This window comes from Heliangelus exortis, chromosome 10 (assembly GCF_036169615.1).
Source record: "Heliangelus exortis chromosome 10, bHelExo1.hap1, whole genome shotgun sequence".
Classification (NCBI taxonomy): domain Eukaryota; kingdom Metazoa; phylum Chordata; class Aves; order Apodiformes; family Trochilidae; genus Heliangelus; species Heliangelus exortis.
The window spans coordinates 18540005-18555356 of NC_092431.1; positions in this window are offsets into that span (position 1 = coordinate 18540005).

The window sequence follows — 15352 nt, forward strand, 5'->3', positions numbered from 1 at the left end:
GTGGTCAGACAGATCCAAACACAGAAGCTTTCTTTCTGCATGGCAGCCAGGAATTGTCTTGTGCCCATGGGATCAAAGTTCAACTGGTTAAATGAGGTTTGTTGGTTTTTTCTTGATGGGAAGTGCCTGATTGCCTGATGTTCACCAGTGTTTCTTGCAAGGTAGCTGCCAACCTGCTGGGAATTCCAGAGCAGAATAATAATTGCAGGATTATCCTGGCTCTCTGGACTTTCCTAATGCTTCCCCTGAGGTTTCTTAGAAATCTTTTTTTATTTTGCAAGTGTTTTTCTTAGATGGAGGAATGGAAGAAAATACTTGTTTTGCTCTTCTAGTAATCCCTAGATAGGAGAAGGGTTATAAATATTAAGTTTTCTCTCTAGATGTATTCTCAGTCATTTGCTGTTGCCATTTTCCAATAAATCCTTCATTGCAAGGAATATTATTGAAGGCTCAAATGATCACTTGAAGTGTCAATGAATATTTGGAGCTTAATGTTGAGCCAGTCTAGCAGAAAACTGTGTTTCTTGGTTACTCCAGTAGTAACTTTGGATGTGTCCTAAGTGCTCTCTCAGATTTTTGATGTCTTCTCATCTTTCTGATGAAATCTGATCATTTTAGTGTAGCTGAGATGCTGAGGGTGTTTGAACAACAAGAATAAAAGGAGGAACTGAGTTATTGGACAGTAGATGTGATGGAGAAGATGAAGAATAATGTTGTAAGAAAGGAGATGTAATCTTAAATATTTACTGCTATCTTGTCAATGTCTCTGGACTGATTTAATATGGCATTATAAAAAAAAAGGTAAATTGTGCAGACACACTTTCATTTTATATGAAAAAATAAATTTAGCTGCAATCCAGTAAATGTTTAGGAAAGTAACAGGTATTGTCTTGTATAAAGAACCTCAGATCAATATCACTAACTTTTAAAAAGGACCTAAAGTTGTGCTTTTATGATATGCTATAAATAATATTGTCCTTAGTATGGTGTCCTCAGGCAAACAGGTTGGAAATTCCATAAGGAGTATGGAAAGGGAGAGCTTTTGTACAACTTTTTGTACAGGTTTTGTACAGTCTGTGAAGTTTGTGTCTCAGCACACTCTGTACCAGTGGCACCAGTCTGCCTGCTTAGGGGCACTGGGCAGTTTCCAGGCAGGATGGGAGGGAAGAAAAACCTAAAACCCTATTTCAGGCCCTGATTTGTTTCAGCCTAACCCAGGGTGCTGTCCCAGGAGCTACCAGTGCCAGAGGGCTCAGAGAAGACCCTGCAAAGCCCACCCTGGATAACTTTTCCAGAGGCAAAGCACAACTTCTAATTAGTTGTTTTCTATACAATATTTCCTATTTGCTGTATATTCACAGTTGAAGGTTCTATTTGGGATTTAGATGGACACTGTTAGATCCACATCCCCAAACCTTCATTTTTGTGTTTCTAGTTTGTCAACTAGGTTTAAATAAAGTGCCCCAATGAGCCATTTAATTCCATTTTATTACTATTTTCCTGGCAGTATCTTATCTCTACATGGTTGGCTTCTGAAGGGAGATAGAAGCATAGCTCCAAGGGCAAAGATTAGAGAGAAAAGACTCTGAATGCAGGGTCTGTGCTGAAGAAAGAGTGGTCAATATAGGCAGAGAAAAGGCTCAAGATGTTTTTTGTCTGGCATAATAGCATGCAAAATCTGCCCAACATCTCACACATCTAAAGAAGATGTTGTATGCATATACATGGAAAATGAAAACTGGAAAAAAATACCCTACTGAAGTAGTTATTTTAAATAGCCTAACAATAATTTAAATAACCTGTGAAATTAGAGTAGAAACGTTATACAAAAAAATGCATCATTAGAAGATGCTTATTGGGCCTCAATTAATTTATGAATCAGTAAGCATTATATTTATTTCTACTTAAAGTCTTAGAAACCCACCAAAAATGCTGAATTATAGCATAAAAAGGCACACATATAGGGTTGAGTTTGTGCTTAAAGCAAGGGCTCAGCATCTATATAGATCTTAAGCCTCTTTGCCCCTGTGAATCCTTCCCCAGATTGCTCTTTTTTGAAGCCTGGAGGAGATTTGCTGATAAGGAAAAGTTGGTCCTTGGGCAGAGAGAGCTGAACCCCACCTTCTTCTGCCAAAACTTGCTTCCAGGAGGGGCCACCACCATCCTGGTCCTCTGGGATTGCTGCCCACTTAGAAGGGACATTGGCTCTGCCAGGAATGCAACTTTGGATTAACATCAGATGACTGAGGCTGCTGCTGCTGGTAGGTCTCTACCCCACCCTTCCAGTGGTAAACCAACTCTGATCTCAGATTACTACCAAATAAATACCAGGCTGCAAAGTGGAGTGAGTCAGAAGTTGATTCCTGATGGATCAGCCATCCCTGCCTTGGGGCAGCAGCACCTGTTGGGCAGGTGGGGAGGAATGGAAGGGGCTTCAGGATCTCTGCTGCATGTCTAGGGGAGCCCTGAGGTCACAAGTTGCTCTTGATTAAAATGTCCTTGCCAGGCTGAGAGCTGCTGCTCGTGGTTCTTAATGGGATTGAGGTTTCCAGGATTAAAGATTTTGGCCAGGAGCCTATTGCAAAAGCAAACTTCTGCCCCAGGAATCCGAGCTGGGCAGTGCTTTCTTCAGCCCTCAGCACAGGGAGAGGGAGTAGCATAGCTTGAAAATCCAACACCTGCATTTCCCTTCTCATTTTTTGGTTTTTCTGACATCTTCTCCACCTTACCAGAGTCGTCGACACTTGCACATAATTTTACAAAGCTCATTTTCCTTGCTTACGTTGCACTTCAGTTTTCTTACATGTTTTGGGAAATCTTTTCCCTGTTTAGACCTTAAAGACAGTGCTCATGCAGGGTCAGGCAGCAGGTAGCTATCCAGATACTACGCTGTTAGCCTGGTCAACAGTGCACTCTCTTTTAATGTATCCTACTTGTTCTCAATCTAAGGACATGGACAAAAATCTAAGGTCATGGACAGAATTCTATAGAATCACAGAATTGTTTTGGTTAGAAAAGAACTTTACAGTCATTGAGTCCAAGTGTTAACCCAGCACTGCCAAGTCCATCACTAAACCATGTCCCTAAGCACCACATTTACAGGGCTTTTAAACACCTCCAGGTATTGCTGCTCCACCACAACCAGGGCAGTCTGAGCCAGTGCCTGACAACCCTTCCAGTGAAGAATTTTTGCCTCATATCCAATCTAAACCTCCCCTGACACAACTTCAGACCATTTCCTCTTGTCCTATCACTTCTTACCTGGAAGAAGAGCCCAACTTTCAGGTAGTTGGAGAGTGTGTTAAGGTCTCCTCTCAGCCTCCTTTTCTCCAGGCTAAAAAACTGCAGTTCCCTCAGCTCTTCCTCATAAGATTTGTGCTCCAGAACCTTCACCAACTTTGTTGCCCTTCACTGGACACCCTCCAGCACCTCAGTGTCTTCCTTACAGCTGGGGGCTCAAAACTGAACTTTGGGACCTAAGAGCAGGACTTGGCACTTGGCCTATCCATCCAACCTGTCCACATCTCTTCAGAGCCTTCCCACCTCCAGGCAGACCAAATTCCCATATAACTTTGTGTTGTCTGAAAACTTCCTAAGGGTAAAGTCAATCCAGATCATTGAGAAAAATATACAGGCAGTCCTGGACACTGTAGCCAAAATAGTTAACTTTAAAAAATTGCAATTTATGAATGGTTTCTTGGTGTCTTGCAGACCAGAGGCTGAGGGATGCTGATCATCTGAAAAGTCTTGTCAGCCTCTGAGAAATTTTAGTCACAGCCAAAGTCTTTATGAGTAAAGAATTGCTGAAAGTTGTCAATTATGCTTGTATTTTCTTGGCCAAATTCGAGTAGGATGGAAGATGTTTTTTTGTCTTATTAAATTTATCTGGTGGCATTCTATGGGACTGTACCTAAGTTGCACTCAGACCATATCCTGGGGTCAGTGTGTAGTATCCAGGTGTTCTCTGTAGAGAATCTGGATTTCAGAAGGTGGCTTGGAATGCCTGCAGAGCTGGGAAGAGGGTATTCACTCCTGCCTTGGAATGGAGTGCATGGCAAGCCTGGTAGGACAGAGGTAGCTCAAACCTCTTATTTTTTTGGCTTAAGCTGACAAAAATAGCATTACTGAATAGTACTGCCTTTCTTCTGGACATAAAGGCATTAAAAAGAAAAGACAGACACTTTTTCTTGTCTTTTATGCCAAGGGAACAGGTTGCATTGGAGAGAAGGAACCTCACTATAGGATGTTCTGGGAATTTTTACTCAGCAGAGACCAATAAGGAGGGAGAACATCAGCAAGCAGAGGATATATAGGTAAGCAGGGCAACCATGAAAAGTTTCCCTGGAAATTGATTTTTTTTTTTTTTCTTCTTGTTTCTCTTGATAGTGTTCTTAAAAAAAGGATTTATAGCTGTTGCCTCTGAATTGTACATATTAGTGAACTGTTATTCTGCTGCTGCTGGCTAGATTCAGGTTACTTATACACTAAATAAACTTGCATGATAGTTAGGAAAAATCTGTGCAAAACTCCCCTAAAGAAGTTGCTAGTTCTCTGAAATAATGTTCTCCTTCCATATGTTCATCTGCTTACTTTATTTCCTTCCTTTTGCAGAACCCCTAACTGAATGATGGATTGTTTATTTTCATTTAATTAAAGCTATTAACTACATTAACTCATTATTCCAAATTTATTGAATCACAGTGCTTCTGGAGTGAGTAAGAAAGATTTGATGAGGTAAATTATGTGTAGGTCAGGGAAGTAACTCTTTCATGTGGGAGCTGGCATGGGTTCGTGCCAAATTTTATTTAGGTATTTTTTGAGTACAAAAGGCAAGCTGATTCTATCTCTCTGAAGTGAATGCCAGTATTGTACTAGTCAGATCTGATGTTGGGTGTGTTCTTACATTTGCTATTGCTTTCCTTTCTCCTTCCCTTGTTTTCTTTATTCCTTTCCATCAAGGTGTCTGTCTCTTGTTCTGCCTCGGATTAGTAGATGAAGATAATTTAAAATATATGTGTATCTTCTGGGGGGTGGCCTATGGTATTAAATTGGAAAAATCCATGCCAGCCATGGACAGATTTGCACAAAACCCCTAGCAGACTCAACCTCTTTTCCTGCTACCCTGTGTCCCCAATGCATTTAACTGCACTGTAATGAGGGGTTAAAATCCATAAATATCAACTGCCTTGGGGAAAGGATAAAGGTGTTTCCCAAATCCCAAAGTGTTTCTGACTTGTTTTTTCCTAGACAGTTTTTGACTCTTTTTTTTTGCACATTCAGCTTTGGTTTTTTTTTATCTTCCACTGTAAGAACTGCTACTGAGAGGATGCAGGTGAAGTTGTCAACCAAATGTTTTGGTTATCACTTTGAAGCTTTACTATTTCTTACATGCTATCACTTTTCTCCTTCAGACCTCTTATTCTAAGCATGAGCTCAAAATAACACATGGACTTCTTCAGCTCCTACCTCTCTTCTCTCTCCAATAATCATGTATATGAGTTTGAGACCCAGGCAGTGTGCACAGAGCCATCCCACTGGTGGCTGTTGAGCTGGATTCCTCTCTGACTTTTAATCAGCTTCTTCTACAGCTTCTTCTAGGACTCAATCTTACCAGTGCCCAGGGCAGGGACAGAGGAATGCTGGGTGGCCACTCACCCCTGCCTCACGTCCTGTCTTAGGTGGCCTTTTCCATCATGTTACCACCTTCCTTCCAAATCATTCTTGGTTTCAAACATTTCTTTATCTTGGGATGCTGAGCTAGCATTTTCTATGGGAACTTCAGGACATCCTAATGGTTGTACTTAGTGAAGAGCAACCACTCTGCACATATGTTGAGGATTATTGTTTCCATCTGTACCATGAAGCACTGAGCAAAGTGCTTATCAAGCAAAGGGGTTATATGTTAACATGCAATTTTTTACCAATCTTTGTAGCCATCCTAGGTTTGATTCAGTTGAATGATTTTTTTTGTCATGAACCAAGTCTGGCACTTCAATGTCTTCTGTCTTTCCAGCTTACTGATTGATGCAGATGTTGGGGATAGAGGATGCAGTGTAGCCCAGCCCCTGCTGTAGCTTCTCTCTGCTGCAAAACCTCTCCCTTTCTTTTAAAATCCTTTAACTGGTTATTAATTCAGGAAAGGATCTTCCCTTCTCTCCTGGGTGCTTTTTCAAAATGTAAACCTTTGTGCTCAGAGGAGGACCACAAAAATAATCAGAGGGTTACAGCATCTCTGCTGGGAGGAAAGGCTGAATTGGGAAGCCTCTGGAGGCTGGAAAAGGCAAGAGTGTCTGATGGATTTGTTTTAAGGAAAGTATTCTATTGTACATTGTTCATGTAAGAAAGAAAACCTTAAGTGTGAAACAACTGCAATACAGTGAAATTTCTCATCTAAGAGAATAATCAGGTTTTAAATGAGCTTAATTTTTCTGTGGAAGATATTCCTCTAATTCCTCTCCTTGTGATGCTCCTAGAAATGTAGGCAACATTCCTCTGGCCTGAGAAGGCCAGAACTGAGCACTCAACAAAACAAATTACTAATGTCTGATTAATTCTAAAGCAGCTGAGATAAAGCTGCTCTAGGACTAGGTATTTATTTGTTTATAATGCCCCTGGTCCAAAGTGTTTTGCTAAGCACTGACATGTTCTATAATTCTATGTTGAGTAACTTGTGTTGTAGGTCTTAATTTACTATAACCCCAGTAATTATGAGGGCAAGAAGTCTACAAAGCAGTTGAGTTACTCCTGCTGGCAGGTGAGGTTTGTTTCCAGAACAGTTGTTGCACTTTGTTATGGTATTTAATATTCTTAAGAGTTCAAACTTCCAGAAGAGCATCCAGGTCTGTACCTGTGGTCCCCCCCCAGCTTTCTGTGGAAGCAGAACCAGCTCATGAAAAGGAGCTCAACCAACGAGCCCCTCCTGAGCACATGGGAAATTTAATTTATTTTCCTCTTCTCTACTTCATCCCATTATTCTCAGTCTTGTTTCTCATTACTTCTTGAAATTTAATCCTCAGGCATATGAGTGGTTAATCCTGTTGGACATCCAAAGGGTGAAGCATCATAGACCCAACGGGTGGTGACAGTCCTTGAGGGGATAAACTGGGGGTTTGATTCTGTCCTTCCCAGGGAGAAAACAGACACATGCAATCCTTTTTTGTGTTGTGCTGGGAACAAAATACATGGCATTTATGTTTGAGTTCTAATGCCCAAGGCTAAATTTATAGGATTGAGAGTTGCTATAGATGTCATGCTGTTTGTGGAGTGATCAGACCTGCTCTGGAAACTGCTGACAGGGATGGATCTCTGGCTCAACAGTTTCTGAAGGGAATTTTCTAAGTCTCAACCTAACTGCTAGAACTAGTGAGTAATTTCCACAGATAGTTTAACATGTCATTAATTTGTTACCAAATCTAGATTTTACATTATGTCCTATCCAAAACATATTCCCTGAAAATGGGCACACTCCAACAAGAGGAAACAAATACATAGAATGGACCTTTTGTTCATCAGTTATTAATAACTTTAAATTAAAAACTGAAGTTCTTTAAAAAAAAACAACACTTGTGCTTCTTCAGTAAAGATCCTCATTTAAGTCTTCCTTAATAGCAATTGTTCCTATCCCCACTGGCACCAAAAGTAGATAGAAATGGAGTCTGGAAGTTCTAGAGTGGGAAGATAAGGTTATGTTGGAGTCACTGGTTACAAAATGGTTCCTTGTTAAAGTACATCCAAGTATAACAGCAGTCTCTTTCTCAATAGGTTAAGTAATTTTAATTTGAGAGACTTTATTTAATTGTGTACTGTTGGAGAGTGATTTGCCATTTTTCAGTATTTATTTATAATATAAAAATACATATAAATATTATATAAGTACTATAAATATCAATTATTTATAATATTTTCAATATTTATTTATAGGGACTTTCATTGCAGGGAGTTTTTTAGTTGTTTGGGGTTTTTTGGTAGGATTTTTTTTTTAAATTCACTTCTGGAGTACTTTACGTGTGAAGCCTGGTAAACCTATGTTTTCTTACATAGGATTGCAGACCTTTTTTTTTTAAAGTTAATTACAATGATCTCCAGCTATGTACTTAAGCATTAGGCATTTAAAAAATGAAACTGTTGCTTAGCCTTAACTACCAGAGATATTGAAATACAGGCTTTGCACCAGTTTTTTATAAGTCCAGTTCTGCAGTACAAGGGCAATTCATTTACATTTTCTTGTCACAGTTTTTAGTATTATGAATAATATCTTATTTCCAGACTTGTAGCATCTAATTGAACCTTGAATAGATGCCTGAAAGCATTCTGACAGCAAGTAATCATTATAAATAGTGCACTAGTGAGCTTCAATAGTACAGGATTGTTTCAACAAATAGGAATAAGACAGTAATTCCTGGTGTAGAGGACCATTCCTTGTGATGTGGCTTTGCAAGCTGAGCTGTCTGGATAGCAGAATTTTCCTGGGAACAGCACTCTGCTGCTCTTGGGTCCCAGACTAATTTTGTTGTGTGGTTCCTTGCTGCTGTCTGTTCATTAACCAGCTCAGGGATCTCCCACTGACCAGTGGGAATTTGCCCTTTTCCTCTTTGGCTGGGATTTATTTGCTCAAATTCAGACCTTCATTCTGTGGCATCATCTGAGGAAGCTTCTGTTTGCAGCCAGTGGAAAAAAGGATGAATATCTGGTGCATGGCTGATCTCCTCCTAAAGGCAGATATGTGAAGCTGGTCAGACAACCATCCTCTAAAGATGCCTAAAATGGCTTGCTGGAAAATGTTTACCTTTCTTGTTAAAGTACAGTAATATTGCTTTTTAATTACAAATGATTTTGTGCTCTCCATAGGGAAAACCAGGCCTACAGCCAAAATCATGTAAGAAATAGATCATCAGGGCATGGCAAGTCTTCCTCCCTTTGTACTGGCCATTAAAGATAACCTCCTACAAAACCTGATGCATTTATCCTGATTTTTATGTCTATTTCCATCTATACCCCCAGGACAGGTATAGGTATTAATTATACATACACCTAAGTATAAATATACCTATAGGACAGGTATTAATTACTGTGATAGCTATTTCTGAACGTAGCCTTATTCCATAAAAAGAATATTTGGTACCTCTCTCACTGTCAGGACCATGGAACTGGTCATAAATAGCTTCACCTGAAGAAGAAGGCTGAAGGGATGCAGTACCAGGATGTATCTGTGAAATAAAATTTACATTTGTGTGCTATTTTCATTGTAATTCAGGTCTTACATACTGACTGTAGGCAATGTTAAAAATTCTGAATTACCTCTTAGATGCAAAACAGCAGCAGTGCCTCAAGTAGAAGTGAAAATCATATCCTTAATAAACAATCAAATGTTAACAGAAGCAGTCTAAAGCCCTTCATCCAATTTAAGTGATGTTTATAATAGAAGTTCTCAGTTTGGCCATTGGAATCTAAATCACAGAGGATGAAAGCACATAAAAATGGAGAACTAATACAGCTGCTTGGGACTCTGAGAAGGAAAAATTAATAAGAGACATGGGATCAAAGTTGGCTAGCTGTGATTGAAAATTAGAAGTGTTGAGCACTGTGTGATTTCTTTGCTGTAAATGGAATGAAAGCAATTTTGAAAGCTTAACAAGTCTGTCTCTGTGTTGCTCTTTGTAATTCAAAGCAAGTGTCATTGCAGGTAATTTTTGCCAGTCTTCTGAAACCCCGATAGTTAAGGAGAATAATTCTGTTTATTTTCTAAATTTTAATCTTTTTTTCTCCTTATTCATTCTGCACATGGGAGTCAGGGTTAATGCTAGAGAGGAAATTCAATCTGAATGTTTTAAGCAGTGATACCTAGGTGGCTTGCAAAGGAATGACCTGGTGTGTCCTGGAGTCACATTTCCATTTTGAGGTGCCTGGAGGGATGTGCCCAAGATTCTGGCTTGTCCAGATCCCTGGATTTCCTTTTGATAGAGCTGGGATGCAGGAAATTCAGATGTGTGAGGGCCTCATGAAAATACTTTTAGAAAGACACTTCCAATAAGGAAAGGCAGAATTACTCAGGTAGGAGAATCCTGTTTGGAATAATACCTCAAGAATTCTGCTTGCTGATTAGGTGTGGATTTATTGGCAACTGTTGTTGTGCTGCTTCCTTCCCTCTGAACCTTCTTTGTACTTCCCAGTTTTTCTTTTTAATTAGTTCTCTTCTTTAGTCCTAACATGTAGGAGAATTAAACAAGGCTCTCCAAGCTGCTGGTAAGATCAAAATCTGTAAAATGAAAGGAAGATGCAAAAGAAACTTTGTTTGAACATTAAGCAAAGAAAAATAATTATGATGAAGAACATAATAATGAGTCCTCAATTACCACAGCAGTCTGGCCACAAAACTATAAAAAGGAAAAAATTAAAATCCACCCTAGCATCTCTCATTTTAATTAAATTGTGTAATTTTTAAGTGCTGCCATAAATTTTACTACCAGGTTTATACATTTTGACTTTGGGGCTAACTGATTTCAGATCAGGAGGTTCTATGTCCACACAAGTTTCCATGGATTTACTTCAGAATAACTTTGATGTAGAAAATGCCTTTTGACTCTTGTTTAGGCCAAAACAAATATAATACAAAGAAAGCAGCAGTTGAAAGAATGCAGCTGCAAAGCAATAGAGTATTAGGGAGCCTGGATTTTAGGTGCTGCAATTAAACTTGTTCAATTTGTGTACCTTTCTTTAATATGTCTGTGGTGATGTTTAGTGCTGAGATGGGTGGTGCGTGTAGACATGAATAATCTGTGAAGCCCACTGGAACTGGGATGTGCTGGGAGCTTGTAAACTGTCCTGCCTGGGGCCCAAGAAAGGCTATTTGTAAAGTAAAATAGGCAATAATAAGTAAAACATGCAGTAAAATCTGATGCAAGTTATCCTGTTGGAGATTTTTCATCTTTTATTGAGAAGTTTGGAATTTAGAAAGAGATTTGTCCCCAGGATAGTGTAAAGATAATAAAGTCATTCCTTCAAGTGTTTAAGATGCCTTCTGAGAGAAAAACCTTATATTGGTGTCCTTATCATAGAATCACAGAATCAGCTGGGTTGGAAGGGACCTCAGAGATCATCAAGTCCAACCCTTGATCCACTCCCCCCGTGGTTCCCAGCCCATGGCACTGAGTGCCACATCCAGGCTCTTTTGAAATATCTCCAGGGATGGAGAATCCACCCCTTCCCTGGGCAGCCCATTCCAATGCCTGATCACCCTCTCTGGAAAGAAATTCTTTCTAATGTCCAACCTAAACCTCCCCTGGCACAACTTGAGACCTCTTGTGCCCTCTTGTCTTGCTGAGAGTTGCCTGGGAAAAGAGCCCAACCCCCCCCTGGCTCCAACCTCCTTTCAGGGAGTTGTAGAGAGTGATGAGGTCTCCCCTGAGCCTCCTCTTCTCCAGCCTCAACACCCCCAGCTCCCTCAGCCCTTCCTCACAGGACTTGTGCTGGATCCCTTCACAGCCTCCTTGCTCTTCTCTGGACCTGCTCCAGCACCTCAATCTCCTTCCTGAGCTGAGGGGCCCAGAACTGGACACATGAAATATTATTATATTAACTGACCCTGTCTCTACAGCATACAGAAAGATGGAGCTCAATACAAAGGTACCTGTGACCCCCCCATGGAAGGCAGAAATCTCTTTAGAGAACGAAACTGGGTTGCCAAGCTTCACAGAGGAAACAAAGTAGAAAGGGAGCAGGGAGCCTGCAAGAGCACTGAACTGCAATTACCTGAGTAGATATTTAATTAGGGCATCACTATTAACACAGCTGGTTTTATCAAGTTGCTGCCTGATCTTCGCTGAGCCTAACTGGACTCTGAATTTCTTGTTTCTTTGTAAAAACAGGTATTTTAGGTAATGCTTTTGGGAATAATCCCAGGTAGGACTGTGAGATGGGGCAATGCTTCTAAAGAATATGATCAATAATTGAATCATTTGAATAATTTGGGTAGACAGGAGACAGCTTCAGTTTTCTCTCTTGACAAGACACTGCCTTATCTCCTGTTTCATGGTAGAAAGTTGCCTCTGTGATAGTGAAGAGATGGTGCTGGTAACTCTGCAACAGGTTGGTGGAACAGAAGAAGGTTATCTCTTGGCTCACCAGATCCCACAGGTATGCAGACATAATTTTTTTTTCAAAAATTGCTCCTGTGCTGAAATCAGCATGTTTGCAACCTTGCAGAATGAAAATTCAGTCAACTCTTTGATGAATATATGTGGAGAATCCTTTTTTTTTTTTTTCCTTTCTGTAGATATGAGACTAGTGCATCTGTTTAGACCATAGTTTTTGATAGCTTTTGTCTTGTATTATAAGCCTGCTCAGAGAAACTTCAGAGCTGCTGTACAACCTCTATTTTTGTGCATTTGGGAATAACTGGAAGTTTTCCATCTTCCTCTGTTGGATTTTAAGTGACTCTGTCCTTCCTGTGCATCAGTGCTGGAAAGGCAGGTTAGAACTGAGGTGCAACTGCAGAACTGAGTAATGACTTAATACCCACCCTCATCTCCTGTCATATAACCAGAAGAATCATGTAATTGAACATTAGTTTGGAAACTTATCAGTGGGATTAAAGGGACACCAGACATATTTTCCTAGCATGTGACTTTCAGAGATACTTCACACATTGCAAAAAGTTATTAACAGGTAAAAGCAGCTATGGGATGTCTTCTAAAGGAAAGGTAGCTGCATAATTATTTGGATTTGATAAAGATGCTGCTGGTGTCAGCTGCCTAGCACTGATCTCAACACTACATTGAAGCAGAACATAGATGGCTTTACAGTCTAGAAGTTTGGTGCTAGTGTTAATTAAAATTAAATAAAAAAATCGCTGCCTGCCGTAGTACTAATAATTTTTATAAAAGTGCAGCCAACTGTATTAGAGATTTCATTGTCAAAAGTTATCCACAAGGCAAGACATACTTGTTGCCATGTCCTTATCACAAAGGTTGTGCTTTAGGAATTTCCTATTTAGCAAAAAAAAAAAAAAAACCCCACAAAATATTGGTGTCCCCTGCCATAGCAGCGTGGTGACTGCAGAGTTAGAGTTTTGCTGTGATCATTCATATGTGGCTAAAGATTCCCTTGCACAATGGATTTTTCCATATCTTTTCTCACTGCAGTTATTACAAATCTGGAGTTGCTGAATGGTTTGACCTCAGTTGCAGCCCAAGCTGTGTGTCAAAAGTACCAAAAGATGAAGAACTGGAAACGATTAAAAGTTCTTAAGATTTCTTTCTGCTATACTATAAATTAATGAAGATGATTCTATGAAAATAAAATCATCTTCATATGAAGTTGACATAAAAATAAGGAAAAAACCCCACAAAACCATGTACAGCATTGTTTAATTAGCTATAAATATTATTAATAATTCCATAACTTCTTCATTTTGATTTTAAGTATGGTTGTTTGATGGACAAAGTGCTAGCAGGAAAGTCAGAACAAGTAGAAATGCTTCCTCATGGACCTCAAATTGTGTAGGCATTTTCATGCTGTCTACAACTCAAATGGTTGTCATCCTCCTAATTCTAAGTAGTGTAGAATTCTGTGCTTGTATATGTGTTTATATATATCCTATGTAAAGGACCAAAAATGGACATTTTGCTAGACTTTTGTGCACATGTTGCTGGGTTCATACTCTGAAAACAAAACAGAGAGGAGACCAACTGCTCCAGATTTATTATCTCAACATCTACCCACCAGGGTAAAAACCCTGCTGTTTTCTGATGCTTTGCAGTTTCTCACTGTCACCTCTTGTTTTTCTGAACACATCTATTCACTATTGTGAAACTTGATAGAAAGCTGGGCTGTTTTTTAAAGCTTAGGTGGAGGCATGCAGCAATAAGTTGTTTCTTCTGTCCTTCCTTTTATGTTCCCAGGGTCTGCTTGTCAAAAGTGTGAGCAAACTGTGCCAAGCCCTGCTTGTGTGGGTAATGATATATTTTTTGCCATCTGAGGTCAGCTGTGTGTATTCCTCTGCCTTAAACAAGATTTTCTGCCAAATTTTGTCTATAATAATACATACAACATGCATATATACATACAACAATACTGTGCCATAATAATACAGAGTGTTATCTTGTGTAGCTAGAGAGAAGATCACTATAGATTGGATCTAGCATAAGTAATGTCTCAACATAACCTGGAGTACAATTACTTCAACTGATAGTTAACATCCAGGAGAAAAGCTTTTCCTAGAGAGATGGAGCTTAAAAATAACCATTCACCTCTGCCTCTTCATCTGGCTGCACTTGGGATAAAGCTGGGCTGTGTAATGCTACATAAGCAGAGGAACTACACCACTTTTGGTTGTAAAAGCCTTTTATGGACCAGGAGGATTATATGGATGTGTCTGAAAAGCAGTGGAGCTCAGGAACAGGTCAGCAAGCCAAGCACAGGAGGGGGAAATGATACAGGTTTGTTTTTTTCATGTTCCTCTTTTTGTTCTAATAGGTGTGCCCTCCAAAACCCTCTTTGCCACTTTTCCCAGTGTTGTTCCATTAGTTATCAACATTTTCTCTGCCCAAAGATGTGTCCATTACAGTGTATTTGGCTTTACTTTGATAGTAGGTGTTGTTACATGGATGACTGGTCCTGTTCCTTGTTTTTATTATGCCACCACTGTCTGACCCTAGAGCCTTGTAAAAGAGATTTTCTTGTAGTAGAGATGTTCTGCTGCTCATTTACCCTGAGCTAGGTGACTCCTTTTAGCCTTCTTGAGTATTATGGGGTAGTTCATCGTGTAAAAACCTCATTCTGCCACTTTCTTTTCTGAAGGAGCTTGCAATTTATTCCTTTTGTTGATGCACATAAACACCCATCTTCAGTGGGTTGGTAGGCAATCATCTTCAAGTGGCAGGCAGTAATTGCTGTATTAAAATTCTGTGGAGCTTGTTTGCCATGCAGGACTGCAATGGAATAGTATGTATCTCACCAGCAAGTTGATTAGAGATGCCTTAGGCACCATCTTTTCCAATTTAAAAAAAATTAATCATGCATAGTTTTCATATTAACTGAGAACAGGGCAAGGGGTGAGAGCGAGATGGTTCTTGCAGCGCACTCTGCATGTTCTTTGTCTTTTTATGAGCCCATTCTCACCTCTGTCTGCCTCTGCTGACCCATACCTGAGAGAAGAAAAGGAGAAATATTGTAATCAATCTCCAGGCAGGATTTCTAATCCTAGTAAAGAAGATACAAATGAAAAAAAACCCCAAAAACTGTGATGCCTACGGTAACCTAAGCACGTGTCATGAGGTTAACATGGTGAGGGTGGGGACATGGTCAAACAGAGGTGCAGAGTATTTGAAAAAATGGTAAAAAATGGTAAGTGACA